The sequence below is a fragment of the Elephas maximus genome, chromosome 6, assembly GCF_024166365.1.
Source record: "Elephas maximus indicus isolate mEleMax1 chromosome 6, mEleMax1 primary haplotype, whole genome shotgun sequence".
NCBI lineage: Eukaryota > Metazoa > Chordata > Mammalia > Proboscidea > Elephantidae > Elephas > Elephas maximus.
In genome coordinates, this window is record NC_064824.1 from 89384225 (window position 1) to 89397945 (window position 13721).

A 13721-nucleotide genomic window follows, 5' to 3' on the forward strand; every position below is an offset into this window, starting at 1 on the left:
ATTCTTCATCACCAGGGTCACTTTAGGGGAAGGGATAAGTAGAGACGTTAGAAAATGATCATCTCTGAGCCATAAGCATTTCTGTACTGCACTACTATGGAAAAGAGTCGGCAGGGCCTGATGAAACTAGGTTTTATGGTTGGAGGGGGCAAAGTAGGTAACAGAGGTGCAGCTAACAGGGCTTCAGATCAGCATCTGGATAGAACCCCTCCAAAGACCAGCACGCACCCCAGGGTCTGAATGTTAACAAAAAGTTATCCAGTGAAGAGCATTCCCCCAATCAAGTGCTTCGGACTCAGAGACCTCCTGGGGCATGCAGATGATGGGACCTGTGGGTAACCACGCCAAAGGGCAGCTGAAAATTTTTTAGTCTACGAGAAGCTGGAGATCTGCATTTTTAAGGAAAAAAAAAACTCCAGAATTTCAGTTGTTCACATAACTCAAATAATTTAACCACACACACACACAAAAAAGTGTTGACCTACATTGTTGTAACGAAATAATACATATCTGTAGGCCAGTTATTGGTGTGAATGCTGCCAGTTTGCATTCTCTGTTCTAAACCAGTATTTCTCAGCTCTAATCATTCTGCATACTCTCTGAATTATCCACTGAGGGCCTCCCAAAAAAGGGAGGCAAAGGGAAAAGGGAGGAAGAGAACCAAGCCAAATAATACTGTAAACAGCAAGATGAGTGAATGTAAGCATTTTGGAAGACATGAACTAAAACACCTACCTTTCTCCCTCTTCTTATGTATCAGTTTGATCTTTTGCAAAGAATAAAACAAGCAGATATAGACTTAGCTGGCTGGACTCACAGTTTTGTGTCTAGTTTTATCACCAGAACCTCTGATTCTGATGTGGAAACTATAAGCGTTGTTGTAACAAATATTTACAGAAAAAGGCTTTATCAGATCATCATCAGCTTGGAATTTCTTGCTGTAGGCAAAGGAAATCACTACCTATAACAAATACCTGAGATGTGAAAAAAAAAAAAAAAAAGTCAGTAGAAGAGTACAGCAATTTTCCTTGTACAGGAATTACTCAGGGCTGTGCAGTCCAGAGAAGCCCCGGTGACCCAGTGGTTAAGAGCTCAGCTGCTAACCAAAACACTGGCAGTTGGAATCCACCAGCTGCTCGTTGGAAATCCTGTGGCGTAGCTCTCTGTCCTATGGGAATCTACTGGATGACAATGGGCTTCAGGTGCAGTCCAGAAAACATGAAACTCAGCAGACAGAGCTGCCTCAACAAAAGGTGAGGCTACTGGCTTAGCTTGATTGGCTATAAAAATAATGAAATACATCTTAAAAATGAGGAGTTTCTATTTTCTTTCTTTTCAGGTGTTTGCCCTCACAGTCAAAGCGTTATTGCTGAACTAGAATAAATGCTCGTCTTATCTGTTCTGGTACGGCTCTATTGATCTTTCCGTGTGCACTACCCAATTTTTTCTTGTATTATGCTACGTTAGAGCAATGGAGAGAAGTCCTTCCTCCAATTAAGAACACTATTTTAAGGACATACGATCTTATTACATAAACTATTCGATGTTGGTCAAGTTGTAAAGGTTTCGTTTTCCTTAGCCAGCTCTGAAAGGTAGAATTTTAAGCAAGCACCGGAGGGCACTATTTTCACACAAAAACCAACTCAACGGAGGGACTGAAAATGGAGGATTGTTTTCTTTGGAGTTTATTTATAAGGTAGTTTCTTCCTCATTCAAATGAGCCGAGTATTATTTTCTAGCCTTTTGTCATCTGTAATTGTTTACTGGCTTTGTCCTTGAGGCATCACAGGGTTTAAAATATTAATAAACTAGACCTTGCGAACTTCCTCTTTGGCTGTTGTAAGTGCATCGACCAGTACTTCACTCCGGGAAAGGTATAGGTGGAGGGAGCCTTGGGCAGGAAGAGGAGAGGCACTGAGCAGTAATAGGTCAAAGGAGTGTGGGGTTTTATTCGTGGCTTTGTTTAACATGAATAACTGATTGGTGATATTGTCAGATTCATCCCTAGCAGAATAAAGGACAAGTTAGATAAAAAGTTTATTTCTGCTTTAGTTATTCAGATATTTCAAGCTTACACAATGTTTTAGTTAGCAGCTAAGCTCCTAACCACTGGGTCACCGGGGCTTCTCTGGACTGCACAGCCCTGAGTAATTTCTGTACAAGGAAAAATGCTGTACTCTTCTGCTGACTTTTTTTTTTCCTCTTGCCTCTTTAAAATATCCAAGCCACCCCTCAAATAAGTGAAAGTGGTGTACTTGTGATGCAAATACACCTTCAGGAGAAATCCCCTGGCTGTCCTCCCAAATAGGTGGCCATTTTCAAGCCCTTTCTTTATGGAAATTCTGGAGCCCCTACTGCTTGTTCGTTGGTTGAGCTGTGTTCTTTAATAATCCAGTTCAGTTCTCATATAAAGGTAAGTCATCTGCATTCACTTCCTCATTGCTACACACGCACACACACACAAAAAAACCAAACCCCTTGCCACTGAGTCGATTCCCACTCATAGGAATGCCTACTCATAGCGACCCTATAGAACAGAGTAGAACTACCCCATAGGGTTTCCGAGGAGCGCCTGGTGGATTTGAACTGCCAACCTCTTGATTAGCAGCAAAGCTCTTAATCACTACGCCACCAGGGTTTTCACAAGGTGATCGCAACAGTAGTAGTCATCTTAATCAAGTACATAAAAAGATTAATTATTAAAAATCACATTCACTCTTGAGAATACTAAGATCCATGATAACATTCCAAAGGACTGTCTAGAAAGACTCCTTTTAGATGGCGTTCGGCCTGCAGATCCTCCCAGGGCAGAGAAGATTGTCATGTTTGGCCCAGTCGGAGGCAGCCAGTTTATCAGATGTAACATGAAACTTTGACATAACTGACTGCATAGTGATAACTTGCATTGTCCTGTTGCCCACATTCTGTAATACTACCCCATTGTAAACAAGATGTCTGGCTTAACTGGGATATCCTCTAAAAATATTTAAACTGCAACAGAAACTGACCTCATAGGGAAAGACTGTATTCAGTGGTTTTTTGGGGGGTGTATACCATTCCCAGAGAAATTCACTGGGTGATGCTTAATAATGATAACAATGGGTTACATACAGTGGTGGGCAAAGAGGGGAAACGGCTAGATCATCCAGTCAACTCGTCTTTCCAGCAAAGGGCAGGGCAGCATCCCCAGATAGGGAATCTAACACTTCACTTAAGGCAAAGTGCCAAGTAGTAACAACTATGCTGACTTTGTTGTCTTCTCTGGCAATACTGAGAGAGCACCAAATCTGTTTTGATTGGCTGCACTCATGCCCTACTTAATTCCTTAAACGTGAGCTTCCAGCACAGTGCTGCTGTTTTCATTGGAGATAACCACATGGAGTAAATGCTATGTGGTGGAAGGCAATTACCTCTTGTAAATGATGCCTGCGCAAACTCAAGGTCAGGTTACCATGGAGAACACCTTGATTAGACATGGACAACAGAGGGAAAAAGTCCTACAGAGACCTCCTGTCTAGAGAGTCTTTCACCTTTGCTGTGTACGGTATTGTGTAAACTGTGGCTCAGAAAGGGCTATTGTTTCAGGGTTATTTATTCACCTGATTGAATTTATTCAATAGCACAGCTGAAACATTTCTCACCCTAGGCTTTGGTCTTTGTAATAACTGTGGGGTCTACCTTGTTCCTGGGTAAGTTTCTTTCTTATGTTCAAATATATGGTTAATTCAGATTCTCAGAGTGGATTTTATAATATCTGGGGGTGGGATATAGAACTATCGGGGGTGGGATATAGAACTATCCAAACTGGCTGCCAGATTCCCACTTTGCTTTGGACTTTGTGGTTAAGAACACAGGGGCCTCAATCCAGCAGCACTTTACTTCTTAAAGTGACTGTTACGGATTGAGTTGCATTCCCCCCAAAATAAGTTGAAATCTTAACCCCTGTATCTGTGAATGCGACCTTGTTTGGGGAAATAGGGTTTTTCTCTGCAGATGTTATCAGTTAGGTTAATGAGGTCATACCAAAATAGAGTGGGTCCTAATCCCTTCTGAGTGATGTCTTATAAACATCAGAGAACAGACATAGTCACACACAGGGGGAAGGCAAATGTCATGTGAAGATAGCTCTACAAGCCAAGGAACTCTAAGAAATGCTCAGAGCTGAAAGAGACAAGAAGGGATCTTCTCCTAGAGCCTACAGAGAGCGAGCATAGACCTGTCTATGCCCTGAATTCAAATTTCTAGCCTCTAGAACTGTGAGAAAATAAATTTCTACTCTTTAAAGCCATGCGTCTTGCAGTATTTTGTTAGGGCAGCCCTAGAAAACTAAGACAGTGACCCATGCTCTTGGACTTAAGTAGGACCCAGGATGGGTAATCAGGGCACTCAATCCTTCTGGCTCTCTCTTTGGGTTGGTGAGTGGTAAAGGCCATGTAAGCCTGGAAATTTCAGTGGCCTCTTCTATTCAGGAAAGATACTGCTGAGCAAAGCCAACATATGTCCCTGCATCTAGTCATATCTAAAGTTCTGCCCCTCTGGATTTCCCAGTTAACTTAGCAAATAAATTATCTTCTTTTCTTAAACAATTTTGAGTTGAATTTCTGTCACAAGCGAGCCAGTAATAGCCTGATTGATATAGTACCAAAATAGCACCACACTACAGACTAGAAGGAAACCCTGGTGGCGTAGCGATTAAGTTCAACTCCACCAGCTGCTTCTTGGAAACCCTATGGGGCAATTCTACCCTGACCTATAGGGTCGCTATGAGTCAGTAATGGATTTGGTTTTGGTTTTTTATGAACTAGAGTGATGGCTCGTGGTTAAGCGTTCAGCTACTAACCAAAACGTCAGCAGTTTGAATCCACCAGCTACTCCTTGGAAACCCTATGGGGCAGCTCTACTCTGTCCTGTAGGGTGGGTATGAGTTGGAATTGACTCAGTGGCAATGGGTTTTTGAGTATGGACTAGAAATAAGGACAGAAAGCCCAAGAACGAGAGCAAGAAACTGACAGTACATTGTTTATAAAGAAGCTATATTCAAACTTACAGGGAGTATGACTTACTTTACAGAGTACTTGCTGAACTGGTTGAAGTTTTTGCAGGGTTACATCTGTTATTCTTTAACATTTCATGGTGGACTGAAGAAGTGCCAGCACACTGGGAAAAGAGCCAACATAAAATGGTTGTGTAATAAAAGAGAATAAAGTTTGGTTCTGAAAATTAAAGACCTGTGAGCTCAACTTTTACAGCAAGGGGAAAAATCACCACAGTGAATAAATAAGGTGGAGAGGACTTTGCATGAACTACATTTTTTCCCAATATAACATTTTAATCTATTGACAATGGATATCTAAATTATATCTGTGTATCAGAGCTGGGTCCTGAGAGAACAAATATAGAGCCAAGCCCAAGAAGCCATGGCAAGACTGGGTCTCAGGTAGGAGTAAGGAGAGTAGAGACCAGAGCTGGGGATGTAACTGGAACCAGGGGTTGAAAGCCAAGGGAATAGAAATCATCTAAGATGTCATGCCATTTTCTGTCCCTTAGAAAAATTTTATTTCCACACATGGACCCTAAAGATTGTTTAAGTCCTTTGAGACACTGTGCATACTATTCAAAGAGCTGCCATTAGATGACTGCTTTGAACAATATCATTTCTTCATTCTTCATTCACTCATTCAACAAGCATTTATTAAATGCCTTCCTTTTGCAAGGCACCTTAATAAGAGTAAAGAAATTAAAAACAATAGACAATTGGTTTGGTTTTTCCCAAATGAGACTAGCTGAGTTGGAAAGCATTTAGATCATGAGCTGATCAGTGTTGCCTTTTCTATTAATAATAATAATAACAGTTAAGATATAACTAAGTCCTAATTACTTTTTTCCACTGCTTTGAAGATTTTATATAAGCTAGGGAAAAAATTCAAAGAAAACGTAACTTCTTAAGCAGCTCTTTTAATCATGACTTGACTTGTTTTTTAAATTATAGTTTAAAACTTAGTCTTTTTTTTTTAACTTAAAGTTTAAAGAACCCAGCCTTGTGTGTAGATTCCAGATTTCCTAAAGTACATTTTTTTCCCTACTGGTTAATGCTGCTTCAGTATATTGCTATTAACCAGAGCCTTGCTGACCAGAAGTTCAGCAGATTGAATCCACCAGCCACTCCTTGGAAACCCTATGGGGCAGCTCTACTCTGTCTTACAGGATCGCTATTAGTCGGAATTCACTCCAGGGCAATGGGTTTGGTTTTTGGTTTGCTCTTACCAACTAAAAATGCTATCTTTTATGTGCAACTTTGTTTTTGTCAAAACAAATATAAAACAAAACATATGGAGAAAAGATTATTTCAGTCTTTTCACTGTTCACTTCTATTTTTACTTTCCTTATAAATCAGAAAATGTTATTCTTGAAAACATGTTTCTACATCACTCCCGCTTTCTGGGGCTTTCTGTTGTTATATATGTTCATTTGCAAAATAACTTATTAAATAAATTTGGTTTGAAGATCCCCAACAGAAGCTTCTATATCTTAAATGAACTCTTGCTTTTCATTTAGGAAATTTGAACAAATTTTAAGAAGTTACTAAATAATTTCCTTGTAGGCATACATAGGTATCTACAAGATAAGTCAGTGAGTGGCTTGTTTATTTACATACTCATTCAATAAATTACCGAGTACCAACATGGAAAAATGAAATTTACTAGGTTAAAACCACGTAAGATACCAACTTAAGCAAGATATTTTCACCTGTCCCAAATATGATCCCAATTCCTTGAAGAGACAAATGATAGTGTTGAAAACAAATATGTCATTACAAGGTAATTTATGATTTATATTAACCCAGTGAAAACCCAGTGCCGTCGAGTCGATTCCAACTCATAGCAACCCTGTAGGACAGAGTAGAACTGCCCCATAGAGTTTCCGAGGAGTGCCTGGCGGATTCCAACTGCCAACCTCTTGGTTAGCAGCCGTAGCACGTAACCACTACACCACCAGGGTTTCCATGATTTATATTAGATAAATTAAACAAACTACTGGGTAGAGAGGGAAACCCTGGTGGTGTAGTGGTTACGTGCTATGGCTGCTAACCAAAGGGTTGGCAGTTCGAATCCGCCAGGTGCCCTTTGGAAGCTCTATGGGGCAGTTCTACTCTGTCCTATAGGGTCGCTATGAGTCGGAATTGGCTCAACGGCACTGGGTTTTGGTTTTGGTACTGGGTAGAGAAGATGAACCCAAAAAGGGTGGTTAGGATTTTGATAAGGACTAGAAGCCATTAAGGAGCCATGGTTGCACAACAGTTAAGTGTTTGACTGCTAACTGAAAGGTTGGTGGTTCAAACTTACCCAACAGCTCCATGGGAGAAAGACCTGGAGATCTGCTTCTATAAAGATTATAGCCTAGAAGACCTTATGGGGCCAGTTCTACTCTGTCACATGGTGTCGCTATGAGTTGAAGGTTGACTTGACAGTACCCAGCAATAACAGAAAAAGACATTACAAGTAAAGAGAAAGATGTGAGCAAAGGCCGAATAGGCCAGAAAACTGTATGCGTTCGGGGAAGGTCAAATGGGGCATATAGCCAAGAGCAGAAGGTTCATGTGGCCAAATAGAAGTGGATAAGTCTGGTGAGTAGTGAAGGACTATTAGGTGCTTTGACTGGCAGGCTCATGAGTTTGGAGTATCTCTATGGACCGGTTGGCCCCCTAACTTTATTCTCAACCTCTTCAATCTATCCTCAAACTATTGCCAAAGTGATCTTCCTAAAGACGAAGTTAACATGCAACTCCCATGTTTGAGATTTCTCAGTGGATTTTAGAGGGATACAGGTCCCTAAGCCCACTCAAATATGATATCTACGAGGCCATATGCAACTGAGCCCTAAGACAAGGGCTCTGTTTGGCTGTAGTTAGCCTGGTGGGGTCCCCGGTGATCCCTAGCTGAACGTGTACAGAACTGGGTGGGCAAGACCCGTCTTTGGCTCCAGCAACAGTCTCAGGTGGAAGTGGAGAAATAGTACCTAGCAGCCCACGGCAAATAGGCTGAGGTATCTTTGGGGTCTAATTGAATTCCTGAGACACTTACACAATGGCACTTGATGTTATAGGCTCACTGAACTCAAACAAACCTGTGCATAAGTATGTCAAATTCACATTGTAAATACATTTAATTTCAGCAAAACAACATTTATTATATTAAATTTATATTGTAAATTTGAACTTTGTAGGTTTTATTTTCATTTTAATTTAATTTAAAATGTGTTGTATGTAGTGGAAAGCCGGGCTGATTATGTAAGGAATTTGTACCTTGTTTTTTTTTATGTGTGTACTTAAATGACATTATGATAAAATAATTAACACTGGATATCCACACAATTTTTTACTTTAAAGGAGTTGTGTGCATTTTCCAAGTAGGGGAAACAGCAGTATCTCATTTAGTCTTAATATCATCCTGGCAAGATATGTATTATTGTCCCCATTTTATAGCTAAAGGGACTGAAGCATAGAGGGTTCAAGTAACTTACACAAGTCAAACAGTAATTAAGTGGCAAAGTTGGGATTTGAACCTAGTTCTCTGTTTGACACCAATTGCACTGGATACGCAGATTTAGAAGTCGTCTTCAGAGAGGTGAGAATAGAATTTGTGAATGAGAGTTCTTCGAGATAAAAGCAGAGGCACACAAAGACCTAGATTCACCTACCACACCTTTTTCTAGGCTAAGTCACTTTATATGAAAACTACTGATATGGTCTTACTAAAATGAGGTGTTGTATTCAATGATTTTTCAAATCTTCTGTCAGCTCCTTGAGCCTATGACCCTTTACCAGATTTCTACTACTCCCTAACCATTTTCAGTTTTATCAAGAGCTAAGTTGAAACAGTGAGGAGTTCTTTTAATCCTTCATTTTGAAGGCAATGCCTTTTACAGCGATAAGTGCTTAGCTCTCTAAAACTTCATCTAACACTCCCATTCCTGCTCTTTTGTGTCCACATCTTTTTCAAAAACAAACAACAGCAGCAACAAAAACCCACCAAAGTTTGGTCCTAGCCTGCTGGAAGTTTAAGCCAGATCTGTGCTTGTTTTCCCAGGCCAAAGCAGAAAACCTAGTTAGCTGGTTACAAGACCTGCATATTGCTAAGGAACAATGGAATTGGAGAGTCTCAAAATTAAAACCATATGTTTGTAGGAAACAGCTCCAACTGGAGCTTGATTACTAACTAGGCTTTCTGCTTCTGACGTGATTTGGACAAACATAGGAATCTCTGCAGGTAAGAGATCTCGCCCTTCCAGAATGAGAAAGAGTCGCATCTGATGGTTTTATGATCACTGTAATCCTGGATGCCATTAAAAGCAAGGCTTTGAGGGGGTTCTCACTTTTATGACCACACAGGGAGCCCTTTTCTTTCCCAGAAATCCTGTCCAGAAGGAGAGGTTTTGCGTAGAATTTTCTGAACGTAGCGAATGTCAGCACATTCCCAGTTAGAACACGCGTTCCATTCTTATCAAATGAAACCAACCTCCCTGCCCCAGCATGTTCTCCTTGTTCATCACTGTGATTAATATTAAGTCCATGGTGATGCAGGTCTCTAGATATGTTGCACAGTTTGCTCCAGATGGCAAGTATGTGCCTCTGGAATCTTCTCACCCTAATGGAGAGGTCATGCGCTAGCTTACAAGAATGAGGACTTGAAAAAGATTTGGCTTACACTCAAATCTGCATCCTACAAAATGCTGTGCCCAGACTAGCCTCTCCCTGCTCAGTTGGCAGAGATCTGCCCTTTCCTACTCATTTTCCATCTAATACTAAGTGACTCAAGTGGGAGTCACAACCAAAATGAAACATTTACCACATAATTCTGATTTTACAGTATTTTTTCAGCCAACGGAAGCAACCAAGATTCATGGGAGTCTTTGAATTGGCATTCAGTAGGCCAATGAATCGTGCTTATCCACCAGAGATTTCCAAGTTAATCACCCTGAGCTTCCCCTAGTGAACAAAATTTTATTCCATTCATCATCACTGTTAAGAAGAATAAAATATGCAAAAGAAAAGCTGGTCAGACCACTCTGACAGGGACCACAATAGAGTTCCAGACAGAGTGGGAGAAAAATGCAGAACAAAATTCAAATTCACACACACAAAAAAAGACCAGACGTACTGGTGTGACAGAGACTGGAGGAACCTCTGAGACTATGACCCCAGGACACCTTCCTAACTCAGAACTGAAGCCACTCCTGAAGCCCACTTTTTGGACAAAGATTAAACAGGCCTGTAAAACAAACAGTAACACGTGAGGAACGTGCTTCTTAGTTCAATCAAATATACAACACCAGATGGGCAACTCCTGCCCAAAAGCAAGATGACAAGGCAGGAAGGGACAGGAAAACTGGATGAACAGACACAGAGAACCCAGGGTGGAAAGGGGAAGAGTGCTGTCACATTGTGGGGATTACAATTAAGGTCACGAAACAATTTGTGTGTAAATTTTTGAATGAGACACTAACTTGAGCTGTAAAATTTCATCCTAAAGCACAAATTATGAAAAAAGAAAGAAAGAAAAGCTGGTTAGAAATTGCTTCATGTGTGATTTCTACATCAGGATAATTGTTTCAACATTGATTGTCACAGATTTTCTCCAAAGCTTTGATGGACACTCTGAATGGCACAGGTCACAGGGAATGAGTTAATTTATCTTTCTACCTTCTCCCTTTTCAAGGTTCGGTTTTATCATGGAGGCACTTTGAGATTCAAAGTTAGAAGGAAGGCCAAACCCATTGCTGCTGAGTCAATTCCCGCTCACAGCAACTCTATAAGACAGAGTAGAGCTGCGCCATAGGGTTTCCAAGGAGCGACTGGTGGATTCAAACTGATGACCTTTTGCTTAGCAGCCAAACTCTTAACCGCTACACTACCAGGGCTCTGTGCATCTAGGCAGTCCAGATACCCACATGTACAAATGGCTGCCTCACTCCATCTGCTCTTCACAGCCCCTATGTATCCCAGAATGTTACCTCCAGGAACCTCTGCTGAGTTTTCCATGGAGTTCTGGGGAAAATTTTGTTTGGAGCTTCCAGAGGATCTATGGATGTTAATATGGATGAAGGCAAGAAACTGAAAATCCAGGAGCTGAATCTTGGAGGTAGAATATAAGCAGAACTGCCCTACCCACCAACGATGTCCTGGCTCTCAAAATTATTACTTTCTCATTACCTGTGACTCTACAAATTCAGTGACAATACACATACACATTCCTATACCTTAGGGATTCAGAGATAAATAGAAAAGTGTTCTCATATTTGAGGGAGCTCACATGGAGAAGGTAGGAACATTGCAATCAACTAACACTGCCTAAAGAATATGAAAAAGGATTTACTGAGGAAATTCTTGAGCTAGGTTTTGAAGGCTAAGGTGATTGCCAAAAATATAGGCGAAGAGGGGTATTCCAGGCTCAGGAAACAGCATTTACAAAGTCAAGGGCCTGATCTCCTATTGTAGGAGATGCGGCAAGGTAGGTTGGGCCAGATCAGAGGAAGCCCACCTTTTGTAAACCAAAGGATAAGGTGGTAGGATTAACAACAGTGTTGGGGATGAACTGGGTAGGAAGATTCTAGAAGCTAGTTATGAGATTTCTGCCACAGTCCAGCAAGTCCCAGTGAAGGTGTGGACGAAGGCAGTGACGGCAGGGTGATTAGGAGGAAGAGACTCTGTTCAAAGATTTTTTAAAAGAAATTTTATTATGGTGAAATATATGTAACAAAATATTTCAACTACTTTTTATGTGTCCAATTCAGTGACCTTAACTACGTTCACCACATTGTGCAGCAATCACCACTATCCATTTTCAATTTTTTTTAATTCAGAAATATTTTTGAGGTGGAATTGACAGGATTGGATGTGGGTGGTAGAGAATGAAAAGTCCAAAGAGGGTTCTAGTTTGGGAGAGTAGGCTGATGCTGGCAGTTCTGAAAGAAGTCGCTGTCTCTCTCGCTCTCTCAGCCTCTGTTCTTTCTGTCTACTTCCTTCTTTCTCTGTGACTCTTCCATAGGGCTGGCTTCTTTTCACACACCTGCTCCATTCTCCTCTCTCTAGTGACCAAATTCTTCACCAACCACATTCGCTCTGCTCTCTGGTAACTTCAGATGGCACATGCCTTTGGCTTTCTGTAGCCCTCATTTGTGCTCATTGAATCCTTTCACATTCAACTCCACTGCTCAATATAAAATTATTTCCACGCTCCTTCGTTCAAATTTCCAATAGAAAGAATCTAATTAGACCAGATTTTCTTTCTGTGTTAGTTCAGATAATCATCCATCCAACATCCTCATCAGAGAATCACCTGACGAGGCTTTTAAAAAATACCAATGCATGGGCCCACTCCAGACCTACTGAATCAGTATCTTTGGGGGTGGAAAGCCCAGGATCTATATTTTTCTTTGAAGCCCCAGGGGTGATTCTGGTGCATAAATAGGATCAAAACCACTGCCATAGGAGGCAAATCAGAGCTTATAGTTCAGGGAAGAGATCTTGGGTCAAGTGCTCATAATTACTCCAGCCAGTTTCCAACAAGGATGTGGAGTAGGATCACACTCTAAAAAGAATAGCCAGCCAAGAGCCATGAATAGGGAGCTCCTCTTAGAACAGGCTGTGGTCATGCAGGCACCATGAGGTATATTTGATACGGTAGTCTGGTAAGGGGTGGGATGTTAAGGGTTCATGTACAGTGTTTTATGGTGAGTTCTGAGGGAGCCCTGGTGACACAGTGGTGAAGCACTCAACTGCTAACTGAAAGGTCTCCAATTCAAACCCACCAGCTGCTCTGCAAGAGAAAGATGTGGCAGTCTGCTTCCGTAAACATTACAGCTTTGGAAACCCTATGGGGAAGTTCTACTCTGTCCTACAGGGTTAACGTTAAGTCGAAATCGATCGGACAGCAGTGGGTTTATAGTGAGTTCTATGACAGAATGCAGGGGAGGGGTCTCTAATCCAGACTGGAGGAATACAGGGAAACTTTTTCAAATAAGGTGACACCAGAGCTAAGCTTTGGAGGAACACAAATGATTAGTCAGTGAAAAAGAGGAGAAAATGTACCACAGGCAGATGAAAACAGTATAGCCAAAACACAGAAAGACACTTCTGCGCAAGATGGTTTTAGAAGTTCACACTTGGAGCACTTTCCTCCATCCCATGTCCAAACCTATAGCAATACTTCAGAAAACTCCTAAATTTCGCTGTTCCAGAAGTGACTTAAATCTCTGCCAGACCTTAAAGGGCTGTCCAAACCAGAATAGGGTGGTCAAGAGATTAGACTGGAGAGATATGCTGAGGCTAGATTCTGAAGTTTATTGTTCAATTTAATAGTAAGAATAGCAGCTTTCATTCATTGAGTATCTTCCTGCCAGGCATTTTATTTGCATTATTTAATTCTCACAGAAACCAGGAGGTCAACATTATTATACTCATGTAATGCATAAGAAAACAGAGGCTCAAATAGCTTATGTTTATTTGTCACGGTCACAAAGCTAGAAAATGGCAGAGCTGGAATCTGAACATAAGAATTAAATTCCACAGTCTTTAAACTAAGGGGAAAAAAAGTAAAAAAGGTGAGAGGGGGAATGCTATACATGGAAAGAAAAAGACATAAATAAGCCATAAATATCTACATGGTTGAAGATTTTGCATAGTTGGGTTATTTCAGCACTCGAGTGGTTTAAAATATTCATAA

The 13721-nt window shown here is 40.9% G+C and overlaps 1 long non-coding RNA gene across 3 annotated transcripts in view; it reads left to right on the forward strand.

Annotated features, from left to right (window-relative positions):
- The first annotated feature begins 1104 nt into the window (after positions 1–1104).
- Positions 1105–13721, forward strand: part of LOC126077936 (uncharacterized) — an 83856-nt gene continuing 71239 nt past the window's right edge. For all 3 annotated transcript variants that reach the window (XR_007517890.1, XR_007517892.1, XR_007517891.1), the window contains exon 1: positions 1105–1253. This is a non-coding gene — a long non-coding RNA (uncharacterized LOC126077936). The remainder of the gene's footprint in view (positions 1254–13721) is intronic.